This window comes from Alligator sinensis, unplaced genomic scaffold (genome assembly GCF_000455745.1).
Source record: "Alligator sinensis unplaced genomic scaffold, ASM45574v1 scaffold647_2, whole genome shotgun sequence".
NCBI lineage: Eukaryota > Metazoa > Chordata > Crocodylia > Alligatoridae > Alligator > Alligator sinensis.
The window spans coordinates 643,678-650,910 of record NW_005841832.1 but is presented as its reverse complement, the minus strand read 5'-3'; the positions used below and the strand labels follow the sequence as shown (position 1 = coordinate 650,910).

At 42.6% G+C, this 7,233-nt stretch overlaps 1 long non-coding RNA gene across 2 annotated transcripts in view; it reads left to right on the top strand.

Annotated features, from left to right (window-relative positions):
• LOC102378409 overlaps positions 1-5,695 on the top strand; it is a 51,393-nt gene extending 45,698 nt beyond the window's left edge. For both annotated transcript variants that reach the window (XR_001359322.1, XR_001359323.1), the window contains 2 exons: positions 3,792-3,950; positions 5,288-5,695. This is a non-coding gene — a long non-coding RNA (uncharacterized LOC102378409). The remainder of the gene's footprint in view (positions 1-3,791; positions 3,951-5,287) is intronic.
• Positions 5,696-7,233: the final 1,538 nt, after the last annotated feature.

Sequence of the window (7,233 nt, the reverse complement as noted above, 5' to 3'; positions counted from 1 at the left end):
GGGACTGGGGGCACAGGTGGGGGGGCGGGGGCTGGCAGGGGTCCTCCCATGGTCCCCTCCCCCTCCCTCAGTCCCCTTTCCCCACCCCTGGTACTTACCAGCTCTGAGTGGCTGCAGCTCCCTGCTGCAGGCACCAGGGACTATCTGAATCGTCAAAGCTCTCCCAATCTTTGCTGAAGATTCGGAGAGCTTTGAATTGATTCAGACCTTTAAATTGGTTCCTTGATTCAATTCGGGCCGAATCTCCTCCGAATCGAATCACCGCCCAAAGCTTCACACAGCTCTAGTGGCTACGTGGACTCTCGTGTATTTTGCAAAATACATTGGTTTCATTCCCAATGTAGGCTAGAAAGAAGCATGTTTGAAATGATGATTTTCATTGGATAGGCACACTCTTTTCCTGCTCAGCTGCAGGCATGATTTCTATCGGCACAGTTATTTGAGTCAGTGCAAGTGTTGCTGGATGAAATTCACTGCCCTGTATTAGATGGGGTAACGCTCATTCTAATGATCCCTTTAGGCCTTAAAGCCTATGCATCTCTACAAAATGGTGAGATAGTATGTGAAAAAGAGAGCCAGTAAGTTTACAGGTACACAAATATAAAACCAACTAACAAGCCAGAAATGATTGGCCATGTTTGGCAGACCTACAAAAATGCTTCCAAACTTAAACAGAGGCAAATGTTTGCAGCAGCTTGTGTTTCTGAATGGGTTTAGCCTTCTCTGCTAAGAACAGCCTGTGCCCTGATTGGCTGGATTAGCTGCCAGTTAAAATATTCTCTGAATGATCTTTTTTCTTTGAAATTTAGGGCAGCAGCTGTACCTTCCTACAGTAGTCAGTTTGGAGCAAGTTCAATATCTGGCACAGGACTAGGAATGAGTGAGGGAACAGAATATGATCTTTAAAATAAACAGCAGATCAAAAATAATAATTCCCTTAAAATAAGACAGACATGTTGGATGGTGACTAATTCACCCTAGGCTGTTAGTTTCCAGAAACTGGATATTGACTTTTCAATAATATTACCTTCAAGCAATCATCTTCAGAAATCAGAAGCAATGATTGCCCAACAGGCAAGAGACAACCTTCCGTTCCAGTGCTGAATCAGTTAATCTATATATGCTAGACATGACAACAGTGAATGAAGCAACCTGCCAAGCCAAATGGACTCATGTGAGATAGGAAATTGAAGTTCAGGAAGATGCCAGTTGTCTTTGCCTATTTCATACTGCTAAGGCCTGTGCAACTTGAATGGTATTTACTGTCGCAGCGTTGACAAGTGAGAGTTTAATTCCAATTCAGTGGTTTGAGTTTCTATTTAAGTGTAATGCCATTGATTAACAGAGCAGCCTGAAGTGCTAAAACAGGTTTGGAGGAAAATTGTTTTCTTGCCCTAGAAAATGTTGAAATGTCTTCCTGTCATAAGTAGGGATGAAAAGTTGAAATCTCAAAACTATTTGCAAACCAAAAATAATAATTACAAAAGAACAAATTTGGTTCAAGTCAGTCAAAGCATTTTGAAAATTTCAGAAGCTTTCATTTAGCATTTGACCTTTTTGTTTTCAACTGAATCAAAACTGAAATTCATAACCTATTTTAAATGTCTGTTCTTTTAAATTATTTTGTAAATGGGAAAATCATCAAAACTGGCCCCTTCCCACAAAAAGTTTCACTTCTGATGAATCAACACTTTTCAGTGTAGAAAAATAACATCCAGTTAATGGAAAATTTCTCAGCCAGGTCTAATATTAACCTCCTTGGCTCTGTGGGAGATGGAAGTCTCATAGTTGCAAAACTTTTATAGGAAACTCTAATGCTTGTCACTGGTTCGTATTCTGGCCCAGTTCATTAGTGACAAAGTTGATACGCCTTGATTAAAAGGTGGGAAATCAGTCTGGTAATCTTATTTCCACCCACACTTCTGCCCACACTATCATTTCCACTATTTTGCTTCTTTATAGGCAGTCGCAACAGAGATCTCAGAGCTGATTAGGCGGTGAAGATAGAACTCACTGCTTACCCTTGGAGATGATACCACCACGTCAGCACTTAGTCACACTGTTTCTGAGGAAAATTGTGTTGATATTTTCTGGATCCCTCTTGTTTTGGAGATAAGGGAAGGACTTCAGTTCCTAGGGATGCTTTTCTGCTAAATTGCCGTCAGCTGGAGCCTTGCAACTGTTTCCTGCAGATTCGCTAGGGCAGGTGCACCTGGGTATCTCCACTGTTGATACTTGGCCAAGGGACACATGTTCTAGGGTAGTGTGGTTTTATAGAAGGAATTACACAATCAAGCCTGGGAGAAGGCTTTGACTTAGATTTGCACTTGTGACTCCTGGCCTTCCTAATGAAAAACTAAAGACTAGGAAGAAGGTGAGCCTGTGCTATAAACAAGGGGCTGAGATTCTCAGGCCTGCTCTGGGTAGACAAATGGCCAAAAGCAACATCCAAGAGCTCTCAAATCCAAGTTCAATGTGTGGGAGGACCATCATTATGCAAGCACTTCAAAGACAGCTATAAGACTGCCCTCTTAGGACCCCACTGCAAGTCCTGGTAATGGTAGTAGGAGCTCTGCACATGGCATTTCAGAGGCTCCAGACAGTGCTGAAACACATGGGACACCCCTATCATAGAGAGGCACCTAAGGCTGAAGAAGTTAGGATAGGTTATTTGCCAGGGTCAGTGTGTACAAAGATGACTTAAGGTCACCAGAGTCTACCCCCATCCTAGGACATCAAAATTATGCTCCTTAGAAGAACAAGCCACAATTTCCTTCAGAGTGTGTTTGTTCTTTTAGACCAGTATGCTTCTTCAGTGGTGAATAACAACCCAGACAACATGCTTCTGCCTGCTGGCAATGCTTCTGGTTGCATCACTTCCCAGGACAGTGACATGTTGCATTAGGTGAATGTCCCAGCACAGCGCTAATACTGGTTGAAACAGATTAGAAAATTAAGACCTGGATGGTTGGCAGCACACACCCTCCATCCGGCAGATGCATTTAATGACTGTAATATACAGCAGCATCCTGTGATTAAGAGGGACAGCAAGTGTCTAAAATTAAGAGCAAGGTTAAATACATGGTAGGGGTTTTTTTCAGCTTTTTCTGCATTATGAGCTAGATTCTCAGTTGGTATTGAAGAACATCTCTTTCTTGGTTTGCCTGGAAAACCAAGTTTTACACTAGTTGATGATCTGGCTTTTTATCTCATAGAGCTACTGGATTAATTCAAGAAAACTAATGAGACTTTGTGCCCTACACATCCCTCAGAAGGCAGTGCTGAGTGAATCTATCAGTGATTCAATTGATTTGGCTTGATTTTATTTTTTTCTTATGAGTACTGCTCCACTGAGCATTGAACCCCCATGAGACTGTTGCCAGCTGTTTATTCTCCTCATGGGCGACTGGTGCCTCCTGAATCTGGGGGGGCACCAGTGAGGCACAATCAGGAGGGGTCCCGCAGCGGCTGGGGGGGGAGGGTCCCCCAGTGGCCGGTCGCCGAGTGCGCCAGTGGCATGGTGGCAGTGGAAGTGCCAGCCGACATCCCGCCAACGGCCAATTTCAGGTGGGGCATGAGCGCGCTCTGTGCCCCCCTACCAGCTGGAGTGCTCACTCTCAGGGGGGCCACCAGCACTGTCAGGGGGGGCACGTGACCCCCGTGCCCCCCCATGCATAGCCTATGGTTCTCTTTTCCCTTTGAGCAGGTGTTTTCTCATTCAGCTGGTGTAGTAGTAAGTTCAAAATGCATGGCCTTTCCTCAATACTCACCAATCCTGCTCTTGACCGTAGGGCACAAAGGATCTGATTACATGGAGTCCTACTAGAATGACACACTTCCATACGCCGATTTGGATTGGCTGCTTGGGAAGGATGACCTGACTAAAGCTGGAAGTAATTTCAAAGAACTGAGGTCTTCCTGGGTGAGTGCACAAGTTTACTGGACAAAAGGTGGGTACCACCACTGCCGTGTTTGTGCTGTAGGTGCCAATTGGACATGCTGTGCAAGTGTCTAATGGAGAAGGGATTTACAAGGAAGCTTAAGCACCTCCCAGCAAAATCTGGATTGCAGTGAAGTTTAGTTGGAAATCAGGCACCTAAACCCTTGATTTGGACCACTCTGGAGCAAGCACACAGGGCTAAACCAAGGTTCCCATATAACTTTTCAGGCTAAACTGGAGGTGTCTTATGATTGTAGGTACCATGGTTTTGTGTTTGCAGGAACAAGGTCAGTCATAAGTGAAATGTTGGCATTTAAGTCACCTAAATCCTGTTTAGGCACCTCTCAAAATGATTTGGTTCTGGCTTGTGGTAAGCCCTGTGCACACCACAGTAGTAGAACAGGGACAAGCAATGTTAATTTGGAGAATCTTGTATAAACATGCTGTTACAGAAACTGCTCAGGGCTAAGTTCAAACTGTGTGCTATTAGTGGTGCATTACGAGCTTGCTGTGCAGGAGCTGGAACCTGAGGGATGTTCCTACCTGGAAGATACTCACAGGCAAAAACATCACAAACTAGATAGCTGTCCTACACAAAAGCAGCAGGTAGAAACACATGAAGAGCTGAATTGAACTTCAGATATGGTGCTTCACGCTTCATGATTTGTAGAACCTCAGACAGAGAGTGAACCTGAATTTAGTTTACATATCTCAGACTGAAAGTGAATGTGGATTTAGTGTATATGCTTCTAAGGCTTCAAGCACTGTGGTATATGAAGGCTGAGGAAGACTGCTTTATTTCAAATAAGGCTGATCAGTAGGATACAAATAGGACATGCCAGATAGGATAGAGAAGGTGTTTTGGGCATGGGGAAAAATCATAGTGCTGAAAGTGGAAGATGGATATATCGTACAATTTATAGTGACTGCAAAGGCAGGCACTTCAGAAACACAGATAGAGAGGTGGACAAGCAAGAATTAGCTGGCAATGAAGCTCCAGAAGGCTGAATAGTTCAGAAATCATTTTAAAGACAACCAATTGTCTTTCAGGACATTTTAGAAGGAGATAAATGATTTTAGCCTCTGAGCTGCAGAGAAGCTCTTTGGGTAAAAAGAACCTTTTTCTGATTAGGTAGAGCTGTCAGGTGTGGTTTATTAATCAGAAAATCACAGTGAATGTGTTGAATCAGTTAAGAAACATGCTGTCAGTGTTGTCTCCTTACACTGCAAGTTATCTGGTTTGGACAAAAAGAGGTACAACATTGTAGATGATTATAGATGTCCTAGATAGAAATTAAGCTGCCACTTGCTTTCTTAAATAATCAAGTCTCAACCTCTCCACTGCAGGATGAAAACCAGTTGCCCAAATACAACCTTGAACTCAGCAAACAGTGATCAAGACAGACCAGAGAATAAAGAATGCATTGGTACCACCACTAGCAATGAATACATATAGGTCTCACCATAATAGAAACTCTTTCTTTGCGTAAGCACATCACCTGTTTCCCCTATATTTTCACAAGTATGCTCCACTTTCCAGGTTCCTATGACACAGGTAGTCCTGATCTGTGGATGCTTCTGGACTGTTGCCATGAGACCTTTCATCTTAGTTTTGCCTCATAACTAATTATTTTTTCTGATTTTACACACAACACCTACCAAAGACTTCAAAGCTAAACTGCACCAGTTTTCAGCTGCTAGAGTGTCAGTATTTCTGCTCCACAGCACATTGGGACCAAGACAGGGGTGTCAAACACATGCCAGATAATAAATGAACTCTCAGGCTGGCAAAGACATTTGGAGGCAGCTGCCAACCTAATTTGCTTAGCAAATTGGGGAAAATGAGAGATATGATGGCTGAGATTTTCAAGGACATCTGGGGGATTTGAAAGTCCAATTTTGTAAATTTTATAGGAATTAGGCCTCCTGTTCTCTTAGGCAGCTTTGAAATCCTCAGCCTAAAGGTTTAATGCCATGGAAAAGCTAAGAACTGATTGACTCACACAGCTCTGCTCATCCTGGGCATACTGTATGTCTGATAGGAGAGCTGAGCTTTCAGGACTGGATACAAGGTTCATATATCATTACTTAGACCTTCTCTCAATTGCAGAGCTACAGTTACACAGTATTCCTAGAAGGTATAAAGGAAGAAAAAAGGCAGTCTAGTCCTCATGGATATAAAGGAATCCTCAAAGATTAGAGCTGAGTGTAAATGATGCAGAGATGAAACTGCAGAAAGCCTTGAACAGTAAATCCAAGAGGTGTGAATTGTACTGCTCACCTTACTCAGATGCTTTTGCATGGTAATTTAGGTGATGACATTGTTAGCTATTTCATTTTTTATGTGAGCAAGGGGAGGAGGGTTGCAGAATTGGATTATTTACTGGGACTGTCTGGTGTCATTAGGCAGTAGCATTTTGGAAAGCATCATCATTTATATTTTTTGGAAGAGGCCAAACTCTAAAAGTTGAGACAGCCACAAGCTCATGTTCTGTATGATCCACGGGAAATAATTTCTCAATTTGAACACTCATGTAGAGGTAGAGTTTTTTTGTAGGCAAAGCTTGGAAAAGGTTCTTTTGTGGGCATCACCTTCCCTTGTCTCCCAGCTGATGGCTGAGGAAAGCTGAGATTTTCAAAGCTTCATAGGTCTGGGCTTCTAAATTCTTTAATTAAAATGAAACCTAGTGGAGCTGCTTGTCCAAAGGCACTTTGAGAACTTTGGCACATGTGATATGCATTAAAATTTACACATACAGAAACCAGATGATCAATAGCACCTCTATCATAAACCATCAGGAAGCCTTTCAGGTTGCCCCCAGTTCCTCACAAGCTTCACTGTGGAACTTAAAGCTCTAGCCCTCTACATAAAATATATGAATCAAGACTGCCAGTTGAGGTTTGGACAGCCTCTTCATCATCATCATCACTAAGAGCTGCCAACTACCATCTATCTTCAATTATTTAATGCTGCTGAAAAAGTCTTGTTCACCTTTTTCCTCCACAAATATATATGAGCAGTGACTTATATGACATTTTAGAGGGTGTAAGCAATTCATTTTCCATGCCCAATGTCACCCTTCTTTGCTGTGGCTGCCATTGAGGGGCCAAGTCAAAACCTATCTTGAGTGGAACCTTTGAACATTTTCAAGATACAAATAATGATTAGAATCAGAACTGTAGGGGGAGCTAGTAGCAACTCCTGTATTTGATTTGCCCAACACTTTTTTTCTCTGATAATTAATTTTAATACAATAAACCTTTGATATGTGGCAGAGGGAATGCAGCTGGGC